General features: G+C 38.6%; 1 protein-coding gene across 15 annotated transcripts in view; it reads left to right on the forward strand.

The window, feature by feature from the left end:
- SLC10A7 (solute carrier family 10 member 7) overlaps window positions 1-26,410 on the forward strand; it is a 143,380-nt gene that overhangs the window by 22,017 nt on the left and 94,953 nt on the right. The window contains exon 4 of one of the 15 annotated variants that reach the window (XR_008973083.1): window positions 22,832-22,934. The exons of 13 other annotated variants lie outside the window; for them this stretch is intronic. The gene's annotated coding sequence lies outside the window, so the exon portion shown is untranslated. Of the gene's footprint in view, window positions 1-5,021; window positions 5,152-22,831; window positions 22,935-26,410 lie in introns of those variants that run through there. One more of the 15 variants, XM_057416749.1, reaches the window with a different exon arrangement.

Raw genomic sequence — 26,410 nt, forward strand, 5'->3', positions numbered from 1 at the left:
GTTAAGTCCTGATTTGTGGAAATCACATCTGTAAAACATGAAGCAGGATTTTCTGTTAGAATAATGATTATCTTTAAATTTCATTCTTTTTCAAGGAAATTAAATTGATTTTATTATCCTTTTTTCATCATTATGATTATGAAAGAAGATTGTGAAGGTTTTGTCTTCTAAGTTGTCAAATGATTATATTCAGTACATGCTAAGAAAAAGTGTCTTGTATTCAATGAGGAAAGCCTTATCTGAGTGACGAGACAGAAGAAATGTCTAAATTCCTTTATTTATAAAAAAATAAACAAGCCTAAGTTTATTTAAAATATTTTTGTAGAACTTATATGGGCAGATGGGATGTTTCAGAATTGTTTGCAGTTTATATTTTTCTGTTAAAATTTTTGTTCATTTTTTAGAGCATTTGACAAAAAGTGTGGAGATCAGTAGAGCAGCAGATTTTCTCTGATTTCGAAGCATTATTTAGGCTCCAGTTTCTGGAAATACTGGCCTGTCACAGAGTCTGAAAACAGCAAGCTGCTGGTAAACTGTTTCTGGATGTGTTGAAAAAAAGCCACATGCCTCCTGGGAACCCTTTTTCAAACATGCAGTCCCTACAGCTGAGTGCTTTCCTGCTCAGTGAGGGTATTTGCAGGTGTTCCCTTGTGCATGTGGCTTTTTCTGTCTGCAGTCCATTACTACTGCTGCCACTTCTAAACTAATAAGGATGGAGGGGAAACAGTAGTACTCAGAGTAGCTGTAGCAGAGGCTTAAACTCTTGTACTCACATAGAAAGTCTCTAAGAGAAGATGGTAGTGTTTGGGAAACTTTGAGGGGCAGGAGACTGGGAAAGTGGTATTAAGATGTTCACTTTACTGTAGGTGCCCTGAAAGCACAATAGCCCCTGATTATTCATCTGTGTGATGGGGCAGAAGTTTTACCTTTAAATACCATCTTTACCAATCCATTGAGTACCTCATCATATACATCCCCACTGCAAGCTGTGTTTCCAGACTGTTTGCTTCTGTGGCATTTCAGGTCCCCGCACCACCCTCAGCCTGACCTCTCAAGGTCTGTGCTGTCTGCCTGTGAATCCTGCCCTGCCTCAGGCCCTTGTATGCATCCCCAGGGAGTTAGCTCCAACAGCCTCGCCATTAAGTGAGACAGTGTGAAGCAGTGACAAAGTGGGAACTGGTAGGCGACACAGTTGTGCTTAGCTGTATGTTGTGTTTCATTAGTGTGCACTGAACATTGTGAGGCAGTAGCTGTGTACTTTTTGGCTATAGCTACAAGCCAGTGCTTGAATTTAGGGTAAATGTTTCTGAAGCAGTTTTCCCCAAGATTCAGGGGAACAAAAAACTTCCCGTATACTGAGGTAGATATAGGAGTTCAGACTTCATCTGTTTATTTTTAACAATAAAGGAATGTTTAGTTAGAAATACATGAGCAAACAAAGAAGCTAAGACACTGCTGATCAGCTAAGAAGTCACCAGCCATAGACTAGCAGGTAGTCTAATGCAGTAATTCTGGTAATGATGTGGCACATAAACTAAAAAGACTGTGTTTGGACTTCATTATGTTTGAGCTGGTAAGTCCAGAGCAACAGTGTATTTCTCCAAATTACTTTGCCAATTTACATATGAAATTTTGAACCTTCCTGTTCTAGCGGGTATTGTGGATTATTAGAGCAAGACTCCCAAAACACTGTATTTCTAGTGTGTGGATGACTTTGTTTATCTAGACTTTTTTGTTATTATATTTTGTAATGATCCATATTAATTTTGTTTGTTGATATTATTGCAAAATGTCTGTAATGTATATGGGGATGTATACTTTGATGCATACTGTGTGAGTGTTTCAGCTCTGACTGCATATCCAAAACCTCTTGAAAGGAAATCTCAATGAGCCCCATGGGGCAAAGTAAATTATTACACGTGGTGAACTCTTAAGTCATAGACCAAGGTCATGGCAGTGAGAGTGTATTTCAAAAAGGTTTTATCTGTGCTTGGAAAGCAAATGAAATCTCTCATCATTAACTTTAGAATTATAGTTATAAGAGGATTTTCACTAGAGGTGAAAGATCAAGTTCATGGCGAACATAATGGAGTCTGAAAAGTTATTTCTCAGACATAATAGTGAGGCATGAAACATTCTCTGAGGTTTTTACATTATCGATGGGGAGTTTACAGCCTTTCATCTGGATACTGAAGTTCAGAATCATTGTACTTGCTGTCTATTGTGGCTTTATTTCCACCTTTTTTAGATTAAAATAAACTCTTTTGGTAATTATGACAACTTTTAGAAAAAAATCCTATCTTCTCAGCTCTGTCAGTCTCTGTCATAGCATACAGGCAATACTTTCCTTAGTTAATAACAGTATTCCTATAGAAATGTAGTTTATTAAACCTGAGTGATCTTCAGTCCTTAATGAATTAATCAAAGCACATCTTCATGCAGTGAATGGTGTCTCTGTCCTTATTTCATGTAAACCAGAAAGATGTTGAAGGGAAACAAGAGTGGAAAAGCATCTGTAGACCTAAGGTTTTTAGTGACCCAGACTATTATCCTGTCAGTGGAAATGGATATTCATGTGTCTGTTTATTCAACAGACTTTTACATTTTGCTTGATTTTGCATGTGTGCATGTATGCATTGCAGTGGTATCAATGAGCAAAAGAAATCTGCTTGATAGTAGAGTCTGAACTCTGTGCCTGCATCTTTGGAATGGTTTTGCTAATATCCCTGCCAGTAACAGCACTTGCTTGTTTGCAGAGTTTACAGTGCTCAGTCTGTTTGCTTATAGAAGTGTTGAAATTTGCCAGTGATATGCTACATTTAAAAGCAGAGTATTAAACAACTGTTGGCAAAAATTAATCCCTTCATACTTGTGCTTTCACTATCATGAAGGTTATTACATTTATGGGAAAGTTCCAGTTGTGGTTTTATTTGGAGGAGTCTGTTTAGTCCTGTTTTCCTGTCACTTCTTGGTAAGATTTAAGATTTTGGTGTTTTGTTTTCTTAAATCCTTCCACCTACTTGAAGAAGAGGTATTTGTTAAAAGGTTCATTTGTTGTCTGAGTTACAGCTACAAATAACAAGTCCAGACATATTTTTGGCAAGTGATATTTTCATTTCTTTGACAATATAAAAAAAGCCCCTAATTCTCCAGTAAGAAGGTTTATAACTGGAACTAGAGAAAGTCAGCTGTAATAGTGGCTATCAGGTTTCGTTCTACTTAAAGTACTTTGTTTCAAAATCAGTGTGTTTTTAGGGAAGCTTTTCATGTATTCCATATATGTGATTTCTTAAAAGTCCTATGATTTTTAACCTATGATAGGTTGCCTGTAATTCCAGAAATGACAACATTAAAGTGGACATAGAATTTCAGTTCTGATCTATGGATGTATTTTACGCTTCTGTTTTAAAATGGCATGTGATCATGCAATTTAGAAAATATATCCTGCAACATTTTGTTCTGTAATATTAATGTCATATGTGTTATTTCAGAAATACTTGCTGTACTTTCATTATCCAAATGGTCTAGAATATCTGTATTGAGTGAGCCTTTCTATACAGGTTATGTTCTCTAAGGTGTGTATTTTAATAATTTAGTCAACGGCCTTTCTTACAAGCAATCAGCAGTGCAGCCTCTATTGTACAGTTGTGAGGGATTTCTTTTTCTAAGCACAGTCACAAAGATCTCTGACCTATTGATACTAGGATGTTTTTTCTATTCGTACCTTCCATGCTGATGACTTCTGCACGGCTTGATTCCCTGTAATGTGTGATCTGAGAAACTCGGAACAATAGATGTTATTTGTAAGTATGGAATACACAGAAAAATATGCAGTGTTGTAAAGTGCTGTCCTCAAATCCCTTCTGAAAATGAGTCATTCTGGGGCATCTCTGTTTCATAACAAGTCTGCTGTCACGACCCCTTGAGTAACAAATGCCTGTATTGCTACATTTGGTTTTTTGAACCTTCCTGATACACCCAGTAGATAAAACTCAAAAGTAGTCATCTTCTGCAAATAATAAGAAAATACCTACCTTGTAACCTTAATTTCTTTTAGTTGATTTGTTTGCATTTTCTTTTTCTTTATGGTATTACATTGAAATGAATTCAGTTTTATGGGTAACAGTTTTTGTCTCTTTTTAGATGTACATACATTCAGAACAGTAACCTCTATGCTACTGATTTACTTTGGTTTATGTAAATATGAAATCCTAGTACATAATGATGCTTTATGTCCCCACGTAGTTTGTGAGTCTGACAGCTGAGCTCTCTAAGTTATGAACAGGATCGAGACATGCATTTTTGTCTTCAGAATGTGTAAAATGTCTTTCTTACTGTCTTAGCAGTATAGTTATGCTTACCGTCCTCCTAACTCTTCCCCTCTCTGGTATTTGTGCATAATATAAGTCACTGTGCCCATTGTGTAAGCATCCTGTCATGTCTGTAAGTGATCACACTGATTTTAATTTCCCTCCTCTTTCTAATCATCAGCCAGTTCCAGCATGTTGTTATCTTCTTTACTAATACAAAACCATGTTGAAATCTGCAGTAGTGTTACATTTCCCAGGCTGCCTTAGTAGCAGTCAGTGTTTCTAAATCGCAAGACATTATTTCAGTCAGGTGAATCACTTGTTATACTAACTTATCAGTATCTTGTGAAGTAGATGGCTCATTTAGCAGTACTTCCAGCAAGTTGTGTTCCTTGTATCTTTATCAGCAGTTGTAGGTTTTTTGTTTGTTTTGTGGGTTGTGAGAGGAAGGAGTGTCTTTTCTTACTCTAATAATTTTTTTGCAACCTAATGCACGTCTGCCATACAACAGATTTTAAGGAGATTACCTGTCTTTCAGGTTTCACCTTCCTTCTAAACTGTGTGATGGGAGGCAATGGAAAATTTCATTTTGTCAGGTTATTTCCTCCTGTAGAGCATACTGTAATAGGCTGAGACTATTCTGAGCTCTCTCTCTTCTTAGATGTTTTTACAAAACTAGAAGTAGTTGATTTTTGTTTTCCTTCTAATTAGCACATGCCAGCTGCTACCAACAAAAGAAAACCTGTGCTGCTGGTGAGGGTACCTGGGAACTTGGGTATGATTCTTCTTTATGCTAGTATAAATCAGACATTTTTCTGTTCAAATCAAAGCAATGGGCGGGATAACTGTAGGTAAGAGTCACAAATGAAAATCTGGTCTATACAATTTGTAGCAGATGGATTCCAGAAGCAGTAATTGGTCCTAGCTGGCATCCTTACACTAAAGTGTTTAGTTGATATAAAATGCTAAGTAGATACATAAATAAGTACAGTACTGCATTTTTGTCCACTGTATTCTCATGATAATTACTGTCTTTTGAAAATACAGTCTTTGTTTCAAATAAATGAAACTGTGCCTGTAAACTTAAAATAGAGGAGTGAAGACAAGTATCAGTATTGTTTGCACTGTAAATTATTCTAAACATGGAGCTTTAAATGTGAGTTTAAGTGTATGTCATTATCTTGAAGTTACAGTAATCATGCTTATCTTTGTTTAGGAAGTGTGTTCATTGTGAAACATCACTAAGCTTTCCCTCCGCTATATCCTTATGTAGATATTTAGGGAGTATAAAGTAATTTTATTAGCTGATGAGCTATTTAATTACAAGATAAGAAACAGAGCTTTGCTCTGTGGAGGAAATGTGGAGTTCTTCCATGTGCATTCAGAAGCCTATTTCCTCCGGCCTTCACTGGAGGTAAAGGCAACTTCCAAACCTGGAAGAATTTAATCAAAGTAGCTTATAGATGTTTTCTCCTGGGTTTGTTTACACATAAAGAAATAAAATATTTAAATCATGAAGATCTGCTTATTATACATATAGGCAGCAGTGAAATAGAAAGATATACTGTTAGGTGCCCTAGAGTAGGAAAGAAGTAAGATGTAATATGCATCTTGTTGTATAAAAGATGTGTGTGTATATATATATATATATTATATACAAGGCTTGTATATACAGCCTTTCCATATATATATGTTAAAATTGGGACTCCTAGTTAGAGTTTAGTTCTTGGGCAGAATTAAATGGTTCTGTGGTGAGATCAATGCTTGAACTGTGTGTCATTTAAAATATTGTTCATTAACTCTTTTGAGTATAGACTAGGTTCTTGGAGGAGTTTCAGATGTTGTTCAAGGTGTTGTTATTAATGTCTGAAATGGCTTTTCCTCTCCTACTGTAAAGGCAGATAAATGGGAGCTACTCCATTCCATTTCCAAATTATGAGAAGTGTTAACATGGATTTTGTTTGAAGACCTTTTTTTCTCTGGAGTTTGTTTTCATATTTGATTTACCTTTGTATGGATGTGTTGGCATTCCTTTCATGTTACAGTGCTTGCTTCTTCCAGCTGTTAAAAGTTTTGGAGAATGGCTGTGGGGAGTTTTATTTACTGTTAGAAAACCTCACTGAATAGCTGTAATTTCATAATAGGTAATGTAAGGCAGTGTTAGTTACCAGTGTTTGGATATCCATAGAACATAAATCAATACTTAGAGTAAACAGAAGAGTATTTATGTTCTCATGTGTTGGCTTATTTGCTGTTGGAGTCCTGGTGATGGCATATGGCTTTGAAAATAAGTCTGTAATATGTATATCTAAGCTGTAACTGTCATATTTAAGACACTCATACAAAAATGTTCTTTTAGACAAGGTGAGAAATGCTTGTTAGAACCTATATCTATATCCCATGTATATTTCTATCTTTAATATGTAAGAATTAGTGTGGGGTTTATTTGCTTTATTGACTAACTGCTTATTTTCTGTGTATTTTGTAAAGTACATCTTACATGTTCATATGTGGAGTATTTCTTTTTTGCTGATTTAAAAGGAGTAGGGGGAAAAGTAAGTGTGTGGAATGCACCATTCAAATTCTATGGCAAGTGACAACAGAGGGTATATAATTAAGCTTGTACAGTGCATAAAATACCAAAATTAAAATTCTGCCTACTTTTGACTTAATTTTTTGGTGTTACTTGTATTAATGCCATCTCCACTGAAACAGTCGTGCTATTTTTTAAACACATTAGTTTGACCTGTTCTACCTTGCAATGCTTTTCTTGTTACACTGCACTCTGTATTGTTCTGCAGTAGATGACGTATTAATAAATAAATGTGAGTTTTTAGTGTGGAATATTTTATGACTTTTTTGATTCTGTTGCGTAAAGGTGCATAGCTGCTTACAAGCTGCAGTAGTCACAGAAGTCCTTAATTAAACTGTAACAAGTTGCTATTATAGCAGAGTTTTCAAGAGAAGTATTTGTTGAGCATGTGTTGTATGCAAAGAGCATACAAAACAGTTTATGTTGTCCTGGGGCTGCTGGTATTTAAAAATTGAATTATTTGGAATAACCCACATTGATTCTAACAACATACCTGCTTGGTGAGAAAACAAAGGAGAATTTGCTTGAATCATACTCAGAAAAAAATTCCATAGCATCTTTCTGAATCTCTGAACTATGCTGAGCTGTTCAGGAGGGTATGTTTACTGTTGATATGATGTAACTAAAGCTAGTGAAGCACAGGTTCTTTTTGTCTTGATCTAGCTTTTTACAGTGCATTAGGAAACTGCTAAAATACAGTGGGGTAACTTTTATTATTGTTTCTCCTACCGAGAGTGGAATGTTGTGGCTGGAAGAAAGGAGGATAGCTGTGGTGTGAGAAATAGGAAGAAAAAGGAAGTAGGATGATCTGTAACAGCATGATCCCTAGTAAAGTTTAGCACACGATTTTCAAACTGCTTCTGTCTGTAGCACTTCTTAACAGTTCTGACAGGGATTTGTTTTCTTTGGGAGCTGGTGTGATACAGCAGATTAGTCAGAGGTTTCTCCAAAGCTTTGTTTTGAATACTTTGAAAATACCCTGAAATGAGGGAAAGTTAAATCACACAGGTCTGCCCTTAGAAAAGGATTAGAATCTGAATGTATTTAGCATCCATTTTTTTTAAGTTGCTCTTGCCAATGGAAGGGAAGAAAAGGCGTGGTGGTTGATTTGAAACAAAAAGGACAGCCACACAGAACTTATCTCTTCCTTACTGCTGTTATTATGTGCCACCCCTGGGTTTTAAAAAAAATGCTGATTGGAATTACATGGCTGGGAAAATGTTCATAGTATGGGTGTGCTTACTGCCCTCAGAAAAATACATGTGATTTTTATTTCTTCCAGGTCTAAGTGTCCTGGTTCTTTCTGTTACCAATTGTAGGCAGTAAGCGTGCATTGGGAACACCTAGGGTATAGGAGCACTGCTGCAGGAACAATGCAGGAACATCCATATATAGGAAAAGGGCCTTCTGTAACAGTTCTTGTTCAGCTGCCAGTGTCACATCTGATTTAATCTATAGTGGTTTGGGGAGGATGGGAATCTGGTGGACCGGAATCTGTGGCAAACTCCAGATAGCCTGTTTAGATGATAAGAGAAGCTGGCCTTAGAATTAAACCTTTATTTCTTCATGTTTGCAGCCCATCTTACCCCTGTGGGCTCCGTGCATTGTGAATTGCCCTGTTTCTAAGCCCGGAGCACTTGGCTGAATCTGTTGCAGTCATCAGAGGGTCATACTTCAGGGATAACACTGCTGGCAGCTAAACCCCATGAATTAGTCAAAAATAGAGTGTTTGGATGTTGGAGTCGTTTTTTTTTTTTTGTAGGCTTTTAAAAACACTGTTTGATCATGCAGTGTGGTGACCTTTCAATAAAATCTTCATTAAATCCACCCATTCCTTGCTGTTTTCTTGGTTCTGTTTGCCTTTGTCACACGTGCTTTCGTGGATTATCATTCATTAGCTTCTCCAGAGAGATTAACAGTTCTTTAAAACAGGATCATGTGCATTCAGAAATCAGAGCTGGAGAGCAGAAAAGCCACAGGATCCCTATAGAAATTTGAAGACAATTTTGATGTTGTAGTCCACTCAAAAGTCTGCTGATACTGTAATGTTTTTTCCCTTGCCAGGACCCTCCTTGCCTGGTGTCATTTCTTGAGCTCTCCTGGGATGAGATTAGTCTAAAACAACAAAGTAGCCAGATGTCTGGTTCTGAGAGAGTCCCAGAGGCCCGGGTATGGTAGGCAACAGTAACCGCTTGGGGCAGAAGATCAAAGATACCTGAGAATTACTTATGGGCACATACTATGTGTCATTCCCATTATTAACAGTCTGAGAAAATTTGTATCCCTAATTAACCCTTTTGTTGGTTAAATTTTCTTTCCAGTATAGTCCTGTCTGTAATAACTGTTTGTTCTCTTTGGTACTGTTACATAAGTACATGTTAGTTAGAAACAAAAAAGTCAGTACTCTCATAGTAGCAAATTTATGTAATCCATCCAGATTCTTTTTTATCATGGTCGTTTGTAAATGTCAGAAGTTAGCACCACTTCTTTCTGTTTACTATGCCGTCCTCAGGGCTGATGTTATTCCTACCCAGAGCTGTGTCAATAAGAATAGTTAACTTGTCAGGGCAGTGATTTTAGTTCATTGCTTCCTAATCTAAAATGAGTTAGAATCTAATCCCAGAGGCAGGATGTCTGCACATCACTGCTTTTCTCCATATTGATATTTCTAATTAAGTGCTAATTAATATTTTTTATTGATCTTCACTTGTTTGTGTTATACTCTGAAATAACTAAGATTGTAAGTGCTGTCTCTGAATTTTTGCAGTGGTTTTGGAATGAGTGGCTTCTGAAGAGAAAAGACTTCCTTGCTCATTTTTAATCCTCCAGATGAAAATAGAATGACAAAAATGGACTTGAGTGGAATGTCTGTTTTACCAAATGATTACATTGTCTGCTGCTGAACTGAAGACTCAGAACAATTTTTCTTCATTTTTGAATAATAAACTCTAATTATCAGAGATACCTGTCTTTTATGACTGCTAAAATCTCACTTTCTTTAACATGGTTTAACATTAAGATGTGGTAAATACTGCATGCGTACGTTTGAATGGGAGGGTTTAAGTTTCCGGTCACACTGGATGTGTTTGCAGCCTGTATTACATGAGTTCAACAGTTCTAAGAGGCATTTTTCAGTGAGTAGTGAGTGAGGAAAAGATCCCTGGAGTGATTTAAAGGACTGAATTGATTTATCTGTTTCACTCTTGACAGTCTCTCTTAAAAACATTTTATTTGCACAAGAAACCCCCAAAACTGATCTGCCTGAAAGCATATTGTGGTTTTACATTTTTACTGTTGACATAGGTGTCCCTGCTGCCTGCATCATGTACAGTGTTAGAAACTTGGCCATGACTGCTACTCTGATGTCAGATTCAGATACCTCAGATACCTCATCAGATTCAGATACAGTCAGATACCTCATCAGTCTTTTTCTACACCCAAAGCAGTGTTTAAAAAAAACAACATCTAAACAAATGTGTAGTCAAAGTATTCTGGTGATGCAGGGTTATTTAACCTTTCAGGCCTTATGGCTGTCAGCAGGTGTAGCTGATAATCTTATGAACCATGTTAAAATTTTCATAGGATAGAAATAGGTATTGTGCTTCTTGGAAATGCAAGGGGAGGGGGAGCAGTGTAGGAGTGTTTCACAGGCAGAGGAAATAGCTGCCTTCAAATGGATAGTGGCACTCTGGATTTTGGATCATTTGATGCCATTCATGTGCCAGGAATAGGGCCATTACTGTGACTGGTTGGGAGCCACATGCTGCTCAAAAACATCCTGTGATGGTAACTGCTGAGTGATCTCTCCTTGCCCTTATCTTGACCCATGAGCTTTTAATTATATTTTGATCTCTCCTGTCCAGCTGTGGAGGAGAAATGATACAGTGGCTTTGGTGGGATTCGGGCATCTAGCTGAGGTAAACCCACCACAGCAAGCTGAATAAGTTTGAGTACATAAAGGTCTTATATTGCATATTAATGAACACTGTTTCATTCTGAGTACTTCTATTACAAAAGTCTTTATGAATTTGGAATAGTTCTTTTACAGGAAAGAACATATAGGAACTAGAGAGACTGCTCGCTACAGATCTGTGGGAGGAGTGTTCTCTAGCTAGGGCTGGTGACATTTAGGGTTTAGAGAGTCTTACTTGTTCTGCTAGCACAGCTATGTATGGAAGAAAATAGTTGTCTGTTGCACTAATGTACTTCACTCTGGTGTTTAAGAATGAAACCATAGGAACTGTGTTAGCTATCAAAGAGCAAGGGTTGGAGTCAGTGCAAAAGAAAAAAAAAAGATGTTTGAATTAAGGGACAAATTATGAAGGAAATTAAAATAAAATCATCAGCATGGACCTAATAATTTGTTACTTCAAGGCGATATTTTTTTTTATAGTGGTATCGTCATATGAAAGATATTTTAAACAACAAATATATATTTTTCTCCATACTGCAGCTTTTATATTTAGTAATTTCAAGACTGTTCACAGTTTTAAACAGCCCATTGCAATCCAGGCATATCCCATATCAGAAGCTTAAGCCGCAGCTTTGCTTTTATATATCTGAGCCATTGAAATGTTCTGACCTTGGGCTGTGTAAAATCAAGTCTAAAAATCTCCTATTGACTTAATTGAGGCATGGATCTGATCTAAAGATGATGCCATGAAATAATTAGAAAAACCTGTATTTCCATTCACAAGTTTATTTCTGTTCACATGTTCTATTCGCAACATTTGAATTAATAAGAAAAATTATGAATGTAACTAATTGCAGTTTCCTGTTGTCATCCTGTGGCAACATGTCTGTAAGCACAAAGCATTCACCACCAACAGCCAAAACTACTTGATGACTTAATTATACCCAAATTCTTGGTTGAGAATTGTTGCTGTTGAATTTCTTACTTTCCAGCATGTCTGGTACAACTTATCTTTACTTTGGCCTGTGGAGTTTTTGACCTGTAATTTGGAGAAGGAAGGAAATGGATTAGACAAAACCTCTAGAAAACTACAAGTGTTCAAGGGATTTTTATACTAATCTCTTGTAATTAAAAGTGTTAGCTCCTTTTTCTGGATTGTAGATAAACAAATAATTTTGGTGCTGCAAGAGGTGTAGTTAATGTTCCAAGTGCTGTTCAGTTTTATGTTGTCAATGTGATGGTATTTGGTTTGTGAAGCAAAGGAAATGGTTGGAAGGATCATGAGAAAGTTGTCAAAGCTCTTCCTCTCTAAATTGCAGGTCCTAAAAGTCTAAATGAAGTCATAGTAGATACGAGTGTGTGCCTGTGTAAGAAGACTCTTGACTATATTAAAATATTTTGCAAACCCATAGGTTATTCTAGTGTTTTATTGGTGACCTTGTGACCTAGAATAAATCCCATGCTAAGGGCTATTTTAACTGTACCCCCCTTCCCCTTTCAGAGGGGCATGCTGCTAACAAGTTGTCATGACACTGGTGGCAAGAGAGAATGTGCTGTGAAAATGAATTGCTTGTAAGCAAATCTGTTTTAAGTGTGTCCCGATTTTCACAATGTGTAGTTTTTGTTACCACTGCGTAGTCAAGGAATCGTAATAGCAGAACTTGCCTAACGGTTACTTCCTAAAATGTTTAAATTATATAGGTAGCATTGTTTACCTGGCCTTTCTCTGACAGTTGTGACATGGATTACTACGCATTACACTTCTTTGTACTGACAATGTAACACTGTCCCAGGTTCAGCAGTAGCAGTCATGTTTCTCCTTCTTGGTAGCTGGTGCAGTGCAGTGTTTTGACTTTCGGCCTGGGAACAGAGCTGATAGCGATGTTTTGGTTTGGCCAAGGACTTTGTGAGCCTCATGCTCTGCCAGGGAGGAGGGGAAGCCAGGAGGAAGCAGAGGCAGGACACCTGACCCAAACTGACCAAAGAGGTATTCCATACCACAGCACGTCATGCCCAGGAGGTAACTGGGAGTTAGCCAGAAGGGCTGGGAGACTGCAGGGTTGGAGGAGGTATGGGTCAGAGCTTGGTCGGGCTGAGGGGGGCAAGTTATCGGTCGGCTGGTGGTGAGGTGTTACATTCTCTTCCCTTGTTATTTCCTTTATCATTGTTATTATTGGTGGTAGCAGCAGTGATTTGTGTTATACATTAGTTACTAAACTGTTCTTATCTCAACCCGTGGGAGTTGCATTCTTTTCGATTCTCCTCTCTGTCCCTCCGGGAGCAGGGGGAGGGCAAGAAAGGGGGGGAAGTGAGTGAACGAATTACCTGACTGGGTTTAAACCACGACAAACACCCAAGCATTTAAAATAAAATATGAAATTGCTTCTGAATATTTCCTTCTTTGAGAGCGCTAGATAAATGAAAATTAATGGGGTTAGGGAAATTTTGCTTCACAAGTGATCAAGTAAGTCTGGCTTTGCATAGTCTGCAAAACATTGTTCTAATGAGACAGTATTGCATTTCTGTTGTGCCTTCCATTGTTAAGGGGAATTGGAGAATATGTATTTTTAAATGAAATTAAAAGTTATATCAGAACCAAAGCCTTTTTTTCCTAGTAGTCTTTGAGATTGTCTTGTACAATATGAAGAAAATAGTATCTTTTACTGGCAAGTGCATTTATTATTCTTCTTTCTGGTTCACTACCTGAGCTTGTGCTCTGTACAAGCAGCATATATACTGTAAAGAGTCTGTAAGAGAACTGCATTGAAATACACTGCATAATATATGTAAACTTTTTTCTTTTTTTTCAAGGGCTCAGTATAGGGGAACGTGCATATTAGTATTCTGAATTGCAGTTTGCTACCCAAAGCATTTGAAATGCGGGAAGAAATTCTTAGGTATTAAGAAATGTTAGTTGGGAAGAGTAGTAAAATTGTAGGTCTTCTTTAAACTGGATGGTTTCATGGGTCCTTCATCTGAAATCAGCGGTGTATATGGCGATTTGTGGAAATGTCTTACGTGTTTGTACGGCTGAAGCCTTATCACCAGCTCTATTCCTTAATCAGTTGCCATGTCCTGCATACTGGCAGGCCTTGTCCCAAAGATTGTGAAACCGCTTTGCTGCTGAAAATACTCCAGTGTTGCAAATCTCAGAAGGAATAAGCAAGCCAACCCTGAACCGGTTCCCTTGGATGGCACAGCACAGAAATAATAAAGGCATGAATTTTCTTTTCTCCCTTTTTGGGTTTTCCTTCCCTTTCTTTCAGGGATAGATAGGGCTGAAAGTTGCATCTGGAGAGCAGTGCTTTGTCTGCAAAATTTCGTTTCAAGGGCTGGCTCCTGCTGGCAGCAGCAGTAGGCCTTGTTAAAAGTCTCGGTCTTTCCAGAAGTTAAGAGGCAAGGCGTGAGTCCACTGGAAACGACGTGGCAAGGTACATCCGAATCGTAAATAAGGACATGCAGCAGGTGTATTAAGCAGATGTGGAAAAATGGATGCGTGCCTTTTGTGGGAAGGTAATTGGGCACTGGGGCTTGGGGGGAGCTGGTGCAGAGAGGCAGGGGCGACTGCCACAGGTTGATGGGCAGGTGATCTGGCCGCTTCCACCCGGATGGCGCAGGAGGCCTACCTAATATGCTGTCTGCCCTAAGGGCCTGGGGGAACACAGTTGGATTATTATGTTAATGCCTGAGCCTGCTGCCCTCTTCCTATCCCAGCTGGGCTCCCTGTTGTTAGGAACTGCTTTGCTCTGACAGTGGAGTAATATACTTCATGATTGAAAGGGCAAAGGGGCTCACAAGAAAAAAGAGCAGGCCTGCACAGATATGTAAATGAAGGGGGGAAGGCTGTAGGAGGGTTTGTATGTAGGTGTGTGTAGAAAGTTTATTAGGAAATGAGTAATGTAAGTCTGCTAATTGAATTGTTATTTATAAGTCCCATTTCCTGATTTGTTTCTTTGTGCATTACCCCCCTTAATGCTGATGTACAGTGAATTCGAAGTGCTTACCAAAGCAGGCACTTAGGTTGATTTATTTTAAACCAAGGTGCTATAATACACTGGTACCAGTGTACAGTGCTGACAATGGTGTATTTTTCAGGACTTTGATTACTGTTTCATGCTCTGCCACTCTATTGCTATGCTACAGCTTATAGGGGTGATGTGATTCTTTTATATATTATAGATAAGTATATCACTCTGAATTTTGTTGATACTTCCACAAGAGTAGGCGATAGATATAGATTACAGAAATATATTTGTTATGGTGTTAGAGCAAATTGAACTTTGATTCAAAGAGATGGTGACTACGTTGTGATATTTTTTTGAGGTCTTTCTTGCAATAGGATTGACTAAACAGTGACTCGGTATTAGAATGAATATATGTGAGAGATGAAAATCTGTTTCCTAAACAGATTCCCTTCCCCCCCAATGATGATGATATGACTGGTATACAGAGTCTTTCTCTGCCTTTTATCAAGCTTCTGTCAGTGGCAAAACTTGAAATACCAGCTAGACATGATTTCTAAGATCCTTATTTGTCTGTTTTAACCCCAAAGTGCAGATCACAGATCACTTAAAGAAATAGCTGTTAACCTAAATTAAAGTGTTTGAAGTGAGAGCTGTTTTTATGAAATGCAGCTATGCATTTAGTTTATCAGGTGTAAAGTCGTGATAGGTGAAGTGTTCTTCTTGTAAATTTAGCTGGCACTCGATGCTTATTTAAGATGGGGTTTCTGATTGTTTCTAGCATATAAGGTGACATTTTCTACTCTTCAAATGTTTGCATATCCCAGTTCCTTTCCATAAGTTTTATGTTCACATGTATTGCTACTCTGCATTGCTATTAAGAAGATGTGCTTGTCTTGGCATGGGGACCTCCTGATTTCACCTGTTTTGACCTTGCAGTTGTGAATGTGCTTCTTATACCCTCTTGCCCACTTATATATTATAGGGCATCTTATTGAAGTAGTTTAAGGTGGAAAAGAATTCTGAATATAGATTGCTTCTGCAACCTTAGTTTGGTCTGACTGTGTAGATACAGATGTTCTGGACTTAAGTGGCATGACAGAGTACAATTTTGCATCCATGCCCCTTGCCTCATTGGGTGCTCATGATGAACAATCATCACAGAATAGGTATTAACAGCATCTGTGTTCTGCTGGAACCTTTGTGATTAACACAAAATTACTGATTTCTTTCTTGAGTTCTCCTTGGAGTTCTTTCTGGTCAAATCAGAATGTGTTGATCTTGTCTCTACAGGTTATTAGTAATGTGAGAAGATAATTTTAACCACAAAATGCTGAAAAATAGGCATATTGTTACAAAGGAAGTGTTTTCCAGTAGAAAGAGTATTTTCCCAATAATTACATTTTTATTTTTTTTTCATATTGTATGTGCACCTAGTTCTTTAACTGCCTTAGAAATACGTTACTTGGGCTACAAATTGTGTTGAGTTGGAAACTTCTCCATTCTTTTTTTTTCTTTCCACTGTATATGTAATTTAGGCTTTGTAGAAACGTGTCCAGTTTCTTTCAGGAAGATCGATGTGTAAATATTTTGTTTCAGGTCAGGTTAATTTTGCATAGAAATAATTTTGATGTCTGCCACATTTTTCAGCGTAACTTAGGTGCTCCATGCTTTCATTTCTCTTGATAAACTGATCTCCCTGCTCAAATCTTCTCAGTGCATCATAAGAATTTAGTAACAGTGCTGCATTGTGGACCAGCTGAAAAGCTTTGTGCAGTGACAAACACAGACAGAGGCCATCTTCTGTTAGGCACGAGAGCAATTCAGCTGAAAGCAGCAAAATACCAAAATGAAATGGTTAAAAAAGAAAATTTCAGTCGTTGTATGAGAAGTGGTGATTCTGCAGGTGGGGGGATCTCGGGTTTAAAGCAAATATTTAAGTATAGGAACATCCCTTATGCTGTATATTCCAGTTTTTCAGCCAACTCTGGATATAAATGGAAACTGTAGAAGCTCAGTAAATGCTACCACAAATAGCATGTTCAATGCAGACAGCAAGTTTGTGACCTTTTACAGTAAAACAGCTTGTGCATTTCTTAGGCTTGCACCCAGCACAGTTCTTTGGTGAGCCTCTACTATCCACAGAGCATGGGTTGAATTCCATACGTGAAACCCATAGGTTTTAATGTTTTCTCTCTACCTTTTCTTCAGAGAAGTAGTGGTTATATAGTTGTCCTGGGTTCAGCAGTAGCAGTCATGTTTCTCCTTCTTGGTAGCTGGTGCAGTGCTGTGTTTTGACTTCCAGCCTGGGAACAGTGCTGGTGATACCGATGTTTTCAGTTGTTGCTAAGTGATGTTTACCCTGACCAAGGACTTTGTGAGGCTCATGCTCTGCCAGGGAGGAGGAGAAGCTGTGAGGAAGCAGAGACGGGGCACCTGACCCAGGCTAGCCAAAGAGGTATTCCATACCGCAGCATGTCATGCCCGGGGTGGGGGGTAACTGGGAGTTACCCAGAAGGACACGGGCTTCCGGGTGGGACCGTTTCTTGGCCGGTGGTATTGTATTCTCTTCCCTTGTTATTTTCTCTTATCGTTGTCGTTGGTGGTAGCGGTGGTGATTTGTGTTGTACATTGGTTGCTGGACTGTTCTTGTCTCAACCCGTAGGAGTTGCACTCTTTCGATCCTCCTCCCTGTTCCTCTGGGAGCAGGGAAGGGGAGAGCCCTGGGGGGCAGGGCCTCGATTGCTCTCAACCTGGCACCACTCACTGGGAGTGAGTGAACAAGCTGTCTGGCTAGGGTTTAAACCATGACAATAGTATTTTATCCTATTGGAGAATAAAGGAAATTACTTCAAGAAAGCAATAAACGTATCTTTAATGTAGTTGAATCTCTATGTTTTATATATATATTTATGTAATAAATACTTATATGTGAATGAAAATTCCGAAGAGCAGTTTCAGCATTTTTGTGGTTTATGATGTACTCATGCTGGTAGCCAAGCAGTTGTAAAATCATGTCCCTGACCTCAACGTGATTGGCATTTGAGTATTAATCCTTGCACTTTAATGAAGACTACTTGCCCCCATCCACCCCCTCTTTGGATTAGGGGGTATAGCAGTCCTCTTGGAAGAAAATGGGGGAAACTAACTGATTACAATTTAAAGATATTTGGAGCATGCTTCAAAAGAAGGGTGGTGGCAAATAACAATGTTGTAGTTAATTTGCTTTCAGATAAAAAAAGCTTGGATCTTAAGTTGTTGACCTCCTTGGGCAAGTCTTGGGGATACATTATATGTAAAGATGCACATTTCTGCACTTACTTTGTGCATGTGTAACTTTTGGTTATATGAATTGTTAATTTAGAAGACAGAAGTGTCTGAGCAGCGTTCAAAAGAATGCAGTTGCATGCATTAAGATTGTTCCTTTTCTTCACTTCTTTCAGGCAGTGAAGCACTGGAATGCTGGTCTTTTCCTTATAGTATGCTACTTTTCTTTCCCCTCTCTTTCTGCCTCTACTACAATACTGAAGCATGCAAAGCTTTGGCTGGTCTCATAAAAAGGGAATTTCCAGCACCATACAGTACTGGCTTACAGTAAAGCCTAACCTTTGGGCTAGGTTTAAAAACAAAAAAAGTAACTGTACTTTGAGATATAGACAGATATTTGTTGATGAGACTCCTTTTACCTGTGACACATTCTGACATGAGCTCCAGATGTCAGGGTTCATGGATCTCTTCAGTGGGCCACACTACTTTCTATTTTACAGAGCTAGTACTTCAGCCAGCCTCCCCAAGATGTGGCCTTCCTTGCAGTAGTGTTTTGTTTCCCATCTCCTGTCATTGCATCACTAATAGTGAGGCTGTTCCCAGTGGTAGTAGTGACAGGGACTTTAATAACAATGCCATTATGAGCTGGTTTCGATGGCATAGTAGTTAAAGTGTTTGGTTCTGCTACTAACTGCTCAGAAAGCAATATGACAGTGGGATATTTATAGAAAAATACTGGTGCAGGCACAGCCTTACAGTTAATGCAAAGGGCACCTTTTAAAAAGTGGCCTTGTGCTTTCATTTCACTTCAGCAGGGAAGTAATACTCTTTGGAGTTGTGGGATGCATTGTTTAACTAGACCTCTAATCATGTTATGGATGATGTGTCTCCAGGAGAATCAGGGGACAAGACCTTTAAGTGTTTTTATCACAGCTTAAGATCTCAGAAAATGTGAACTTAAATAAAAGTATATTTGGGAGGTTGTTATTGCTCTGTATCCTTTTGAGGATACCTTCTACAGTAATTTTTATTTTTTTTTTTAGAGAGAAACTCAGTTACGGTTATGAAGTGCTTGACCGAGAGAGAGGATCAAGTTGGCAGTTACTTGTATACTGCAGTTCAGCTGAGCCTCCTTTATTAAATCATTGTTCAGCAGTCCATTTGTTTTGGTGCGAGAGCTAGTGTCTTCACTGCTAAGGTAATAAGCCTCGTGTCACTAACAAATGCATGATGTAAGGTCTGTGGGTAGTTTTCATACCAAAGTGTCAGTGGCTGGTTAGAATCTTTCCTTTTTGCCCTCTAATTGTGTAGCATAGTCTGTTTCATAGGTCGAATGTATGGCTGCTAAAGCTTATGCTATAAAGGATGTAGGTAGCAGGGGGAAGTTGCCATGTTTCCCTGTGTCTAGGAAATTAGGAAATGGGCTTTCCATTTAGGGAAAAATACATACAAAAGTTTGGCTGTATGCCTTCCCAGGAACCTAGAGCTTTCTGACATGGCAGAGCCTTATGAAGTTTGCGGAGGAAGAGGTCAATTGCTAGAGCATGAAGTTTGCAGGTAGTTATGCACATTATGTACTCAGTATGAGAAAGTGTGTGTTGTCATGAGTCTGTCAGCTTTAGATCACTGCTTCCTTGAGTGTTTACACTGGCACTGGGCAGTAATCTTAATGTTTGCATTTACAATTTTTAAGTAGAGGAGAGAAAAAGAGAAACTGTGTCTGTATGTTCATGTTGGTATTCAAAAGTGCACTGTAGATGTTCACGTTGCCCCCCCATTGGGGTGTGTGATGTGGGAACCAACACTGGAAGGCACAGTGTTTTATTCAATTTTGTGTTTTATACTGCACACTTAGGGTGGACAGGAAGGTTGAGCTACAGCTTCAGGGTACCACTGGGCTTGGGGTATGGCTGGTCAATGACTGAGTTACAGAAGGGTGAGATGAGAGTATGGGTGGCTGTCTTTGATGACAGCCCTTCTCATTGTTGAAGGGAAACAGACCATGATTATTAGAAGGCGGAAATCTCTTGACTTTAGCATCCTGAAGGGATAGATGTGAGGTTGCAAAAGGTGTGTGTTGCCTATGTTTGTGTTTCTGGATAAGGCCTGTATAGGCCTTTTCATCTGATACAAGCGTTGTGAGCATTGCACTGGCTTTGAATGCTACACAGACACATAAGCATTTGCTATGGGTGGATCTGGAGCATTTTGGATAAAGCAAAGTAAGTATGAACAAAGTGACAGTGTTGTACAGCTGATTTGACTGGAATAGCTGGGCACTGTGCACTGTGTCTTAAGAATCATCTTATCTCTCCTTTACCTAAGGAGACCAAGTCTTGGTTCTTTCAGTGTGGACATGGACATTCCAACTCCTGAAAGAGATAAAGAAAAAGAGCATCCTGGTTTCCTTCATGTGACCATTCTGACACTGATAATGAAGGCTTTTGTTTTCATTGGGCTTGATTATACAAGTAATCTCAAGTAAAACGATCCAGTCATACATGACAGTGTTGCTTTCCAACCTTTGCTCAAAATGGATTTCCTGCTACTAATCTATGTATTAGTGAAAATTTGCAGACTGACACATAAACATACCCAAGACCTGAATGCTTAATATTTGCCATTTGAATTGTCAACAAATATTTACATTCTGGTTTTACTCTCTGGAAAAAAAATCTGTGATACATATATTCTCCTGGCTTTCGGTTTTCATCTCCCACTGCCTTTGAATGAGAAATGGCATGCTGACCCTCCAGAACTCCCTTGAGTCATGCTGGTTGCTCATGGTAGGGAGAAGTTACCATTTCTGATGAAAGGAAAGAAAGGGGGATAGTTTTCTTTCTCTGTCTCAGTACTGCCGAAACTATTGGTGAAACAGAGAAACTGAGAGCACCACATACACTAAGTAAGTGTGTCTAAAAAGCCTGCGTTTTGACATCCTTTTGATGGATGGTTTTGTATTGTAAATGTTATTACCGACAGTGGTTATGAGGAGCTACAAAAATGGGGGAGTGAAAGACTGATCTTTAACAGAAAGAACTTGACGTAAGAGGTAGGAGGCAATAACTCTGCTTGCAGAGCCCCTAGCTTGCAGAGCCCCTAGCTTGTTTCCATGCACTGCTCGTGACAGAATGCTGAGCCTGGCTGAAGCAGCACAAACTTGTACTTCGGCTATGGCAACCTCTGCCAGCCTGGAACAAATCTGTAGTGTGCACAGCTTCAGATGCACAGTTCAATGAGAGGTGTTCTCTAGATGACGTTCCTCTGCTGAAATGCAAACAAACAGCATATTAGTTACTCTGTTTTCATTTTCTGGTGCCTTTTCAGCATCATTTTCATAAAACTGATACTTATTGAACATAGTGAAAATAAAGGAATGTTTTCATACCGTTAGCACAGGTCTAGAGGCAGGTTGGGGATTAGGTGATATCTATTTCATGGTCAACAAATTGTGTTGAACCACAGGGAACATAGCAAGGAATTAAAACAAAATCTCCCCTGTATCTTGGGGTCTTATGTTGGTGTTCTGCGGTTTCCTTGGTTGGTGGGTGTCAGGTTTTTTTGGTGTGGTGTAGGTTTTTTGGTGGTTTGTTTTTTTTAACAGGATAAGGTTATGTGTATGTTCTACTCCTTTACAAAAATAAGAGTGATTCAGTATTTGTCTTTAAAGACACTTTTTGAACATCATATTTCGTAAGATTTCTTTGGACTCAAAATTTAGTCATTATCAAAGGCTGCATTTGGTTTGTTTTTTATGTTGGGGCTTTTGTTTTGGTTTTTTTTTGGGGGGTGGGTTTGGTTTGGTGTGGGTTGGTATGTAAATTTTTATTTCTTTTCAATGGAATACCACTGCTGAGGTGGCCTGTCGCGTATACAGCACATGGGGCCAAATTCATGTGTAAGATGCGTACTACAGCTTCTGATGAATTCAATGTGGAGTCTATATACATCTCCAAGAGTCAAATCTAGGCCCTGTTTGTTTCTCAAAGATGATGCTGGAGTGTTAAAAAGGCATGTGATTTGCCTCCGAGGGGGCAACTGTGCAGCTAGAGATTTTGTGGAGCAGTTAACACTACCTCTTTTATTTTTGCCATGCTGTAGAAGGATTTTATATGCATTTTAACAGTTATTTAAGAGTCCCCATATGCTTAGAAAAGAATCTGAATATATGTGCCTTTTTTAAAGCTGCATCATAACTAGGTTATTTCATCAATACAGTAGAATGACTGGGAGCTGCAGTTGGAACAATATGTAAAAATACAGCTTGTAAAAGATTTCCTTTATTAACTGTCATCATCCACAGAATATATGTTCAAATAAACGTTGTGTAATAACTAAATTTGAGATTAATAGGCCCCTTAAGAAACAGCAAAGTCGTTCAGGATAGTCAGTGAAAAATAGCCTGTAAGACTGTAACATGCACATATTGTCCTGCTTACATGCTCTCTCTGGTGTCATTCCCATTTATCAATGTCGGCAGGCTCTGTTCTCATTAAAACACTCTTGCACAAAAGCAACTTAATTTTCTTAAGAGAAGAGGACACCTGATTCAATTTAGTGCTCAAAACCAGGAACTTGAATATATATGTATTTTTCCTGTCTGAACTCAGATGAATAGTTATGAACAGCAATACAGATTAAACCTTATTAGGTATATTTATATTCTGTTTGCAGTAACAGTGCTGTGGCAAATAGCTTTCTACAGAGCTGTAGCATCTTATTAATGGAAAGAGCAGTTAAGACATGAGCTGCAGTAACACTCACTTGAGTTTTTATTTTTAAATAGGAGATTGAAGGAGTTGTTTAAAGGGACTCTGCCAACTCATTCAAGCTACTTCTGACGTTCTGCCTTCTTCCTCCACCTTCTCGATCTACACTGATCTCTTTGGGTAGATATTCTTTCCTGTGCTGTTTGGTCAAACCATTTCCATCACTGCAGTTTTTTTTTTCTCTTAAAATTGTTTTCTTCCCCCTGTTAAATAGGAGATATATCTATTACACTTTGCATTAATTACATGGACACTATGAAATGTTCTACTACCACATTGTGTTCTATGCCTTCTACTGCATAATCCTGCAGTAATACTGCTTGAGTACTTGTCTTTCTTCAGTTCTTTTCTACTCTTCCTCATTGTGCTATGCGTGTTAAATGGGATATTTAGTCTTGGGCCTAGTACTTGAGCTGTATATCCTACTAGTGCATGTCTGTCTGAAAATGGTAAGGTTTTAACCTCAGGTAATGGTGGGTATACACAGAGCAGCTTTGCATGATGCTTAGGTTGTTTCCTTCTGTTTAGTTTCATTGCTCTGCATCTGCGGCCTTGGCCCTGGAATGTCCTTTCCACAGATTGGTGGTGACTTGGGGCCAGGCAGGTCCTAATGTATGTAGCATGTGCTTTCTCAGCTGTGGGGTGCCTGGGGGTAAGCACAGGGTTAAGTATATTTAGGAATGTTACCTCCCTAATGGCTGCCAAATGACACTCAAGAATCAAACATTTTAGAGTTAAAAGCATGTTTATAGGTGAAAAAGCCTTTTACTATTTCATATAGGCCACATATAAAGCCGTGAGGCACCTTGTTTCCCTGTGGCTCTGCAGTAAAGAAAACTACAGCTCCAGCTGAGGTGTGCATGGAAATTTCGTACAAACCCTGTTGATAATGATAAAATGTTGGGGTTTGACACAGATTTTTCATGTATTGCCAGTGTATCATTTTCTCTTTTTTTAATGTAGTCCTGCTATGCTATTATCAAAAAATATCTAGTCTAATGAATTCCAGAATAGGTTAGTTCGATACCAAAAAGCTTTTCTTTAGGTTGGTTCAATACCAAAAAGCTTTTTGTTAGGTTCGGGTATGGAAAAAGGAAAGTTTCTGATAGATAGGTTTCCTTCAGAGGTGGGCTGCTTACTTCTCACTGGAAAGTGCTCCAGGCTAGATGATCATTCCTGGAATTACAGATCAGCGGGAGAGTTCCCTCAATCCCAGTGACATACAGAGTTGACTGAAATTTTATCTGCTGAATATTAACAAAATTTGTTGTTTAGTGGAGCTAGTGCGTCCTATTTTAAACTCAAGGGGAGACATACATGCTCTTCTGCACTAGCCCGTTTAAGAGTACTGGCAGTGACTTTCAGTCTTGTCTCTGACTTGATGTAAACTTGAATAATTGGCCTGGTTGTTACTACTACTGCTTTTGAATGTGGTCTGACCTTTCAGTACATGCATTTACCTTTTGAATGGATCGTGTTACTGATTTTATAGAGACTGCTCCACTCATGTTAATCGTAAGTGCAATGAACTATTTTCAAACACACGCAAATCTGAACTTGGAGTATTATAAGGACATGTAAATGTTTTCATGTTTTATTGTTTCATTTAAGCTGACTGCAAATAGTCTGATATCTGTTGACATGCAAAAGGAGCAAACACTAAAGAAGTTATACAATAATAGCGACTAATAAATGTTTCAAATAGCAAATGAGGAGCCTAGCTGTATCGTGTGTCAGCACTAATGTTTATTTGTATCATCCCTCTAAGGATGTCAGAGCGCTTTTTAAGCAATGAATTAATATTGACAATGCCCTGTGAGGTATGTAGGCAATATTATCCCTCTTGATAGAAGGGAGTTGGAAGCGCACAGTGTTTAAATTCTACAGGGTCATGTACTAGGGTACATTTAATTACAAATTAGAGCAGTTGATTCAGTTTACTACAGGTTTCTTTAAGCTGCACCAGAATCACAAACATAATCTACAGGTTTGTGGGTATCAGAAAAGATTGCTTTTAAGTTTATTTTACAGGGGAAATGTTTATAAAGAAAACTGCAAGTAGAGTACTTGACATGTGTAAGTTCTCCCTCATTGAGGGAAATCATCTGTATGATTATAGCTTAATTTCCAGTCTTCCTGCTTTATTTGTTTTTATTTCTCTTGCCTGTAATGAGCGTTAAATCAGCTGCCATGAAAGTTTTCTGACATATTGGAGAAAGGGAATTAAAAATTGCAAACTAGTGTACACCTGGACCATTGTGAATTATGACCTTTGCACATGATGGCCAAAAACCTAAAGCATAAAATGTATCTGAGATTGTTGTCTTAGTACCTGTTAGATTCTTGAGAATATTAAAAAATCAGAATTCTTCTGGGTGGATCAGGAAGGTAAAAAGACAAGCTTGTTGATGGCCAAAATAGCACCATCTAGTATCACCACCACAGAACTATCTAGAATCTCTCCCTACTACCTTTCCAGGTGCACTCCTGGAAGTGGAATTGCAGCATATTTTAGGTAAAAATTTTCATGTCTATAAATGTAGCTAGAACTAGATGCAGTGTGTCCTTTTGAGGGTATCAGTTCTTTCTAGCTACTGCTTTCTTCTTTGTTGAAATGACCAGTGAAACAGTTGAGGGCTGCCTAACTGATGTTATTTCTCTAGTATTGGTAGACGTGGTCTGGTAGGCTCACCTGCACTGCAAGCAAAGCCTGGCCGGAACCCAACTTTTGGTAAAGCCAGATATTTTTGAGACAGGGGGGATAAGTTTGGCATGCTGGGGAGGGAAGGGCTATTTTACACTCTCTATTCATTTTATATGGGCTTCGCCAGCTTTCCTGAAAAGGGTGAGTAATAAGGTTCTTGGTAGCAGGCAGAAATGTAGCTGTCACTGCACACAAAATCTTCATGGGGTGGAGGGGACCGTTAAGTTTCCTCCCAGCTTTCTGCTGCAGAAGTGAAGCTCAGATGCTTCTGTCTTTCAGACCTTCACAATTGATTTACACTGTTTTATATAGCAAAGATTATTTTGCAAGGAAGAGATCCTCAAGTATGCTTAAAAATGGAAGTCTACATCCTCCTTCATTGATTCAGAGACAGGGTGTAATAAAAGGGACCAGATTGAAGTGGTGAAATACAGTCTGTAAGAATGGCACGTGCCCAGCAAACGCCAAAGAGACTTGGTAAACCTGACAGGTTTTATTAACATAATAATAACAGCAGCTTTAAAAGGAATTTATTAACAAAAGATACCTGCAAGGACGTGTCCTGTGTTGAAACTGATCCCTTGCATTAGGTTTGCGTGCATGGGTGTAATGTGTCTCTCTCTTGCCACCTGAAAGGATCAGCTGCACAGCTTCAAATACAAGTAGAAAATCCTGATGTCATTCACACTTGTTGAAGAATTGTTTTAAGTAGTACTCGCTCTGGCTTTCAGCTGTGATCTCTGGCAAGAGGAGCTGTTTGGACTTGTGCCTTTTTTTTTTTTTTATGTTCAAAAAAGGAATACTGATGAGGAAGAGATGTTAAAATATGTTATTGTACTTTACAACTGTCAACTATAATGTTTTATTTAGCTATATCTATTCAGATGCTCCC

This window comes from Pezoporus wallicus, unplaced genomic scaffold (genome assembly GCF_028554395.1).
Source record: "Pezoporus wallicus isolate ANWC-B61680 ecotype Strahan unplaced genomic scaffold, APGP_CSIRO_Pwel_v1 contig_7904, whole genome shotgun sequence".
In the NCBI taxonomy this organism is placed as follows: domain Eukaryota; kingdom Metazoa; phylum Chordata; class Aves; order Psittaciformes; family Psittacidae; genus Pezoporus; species Pezoporus wallicus.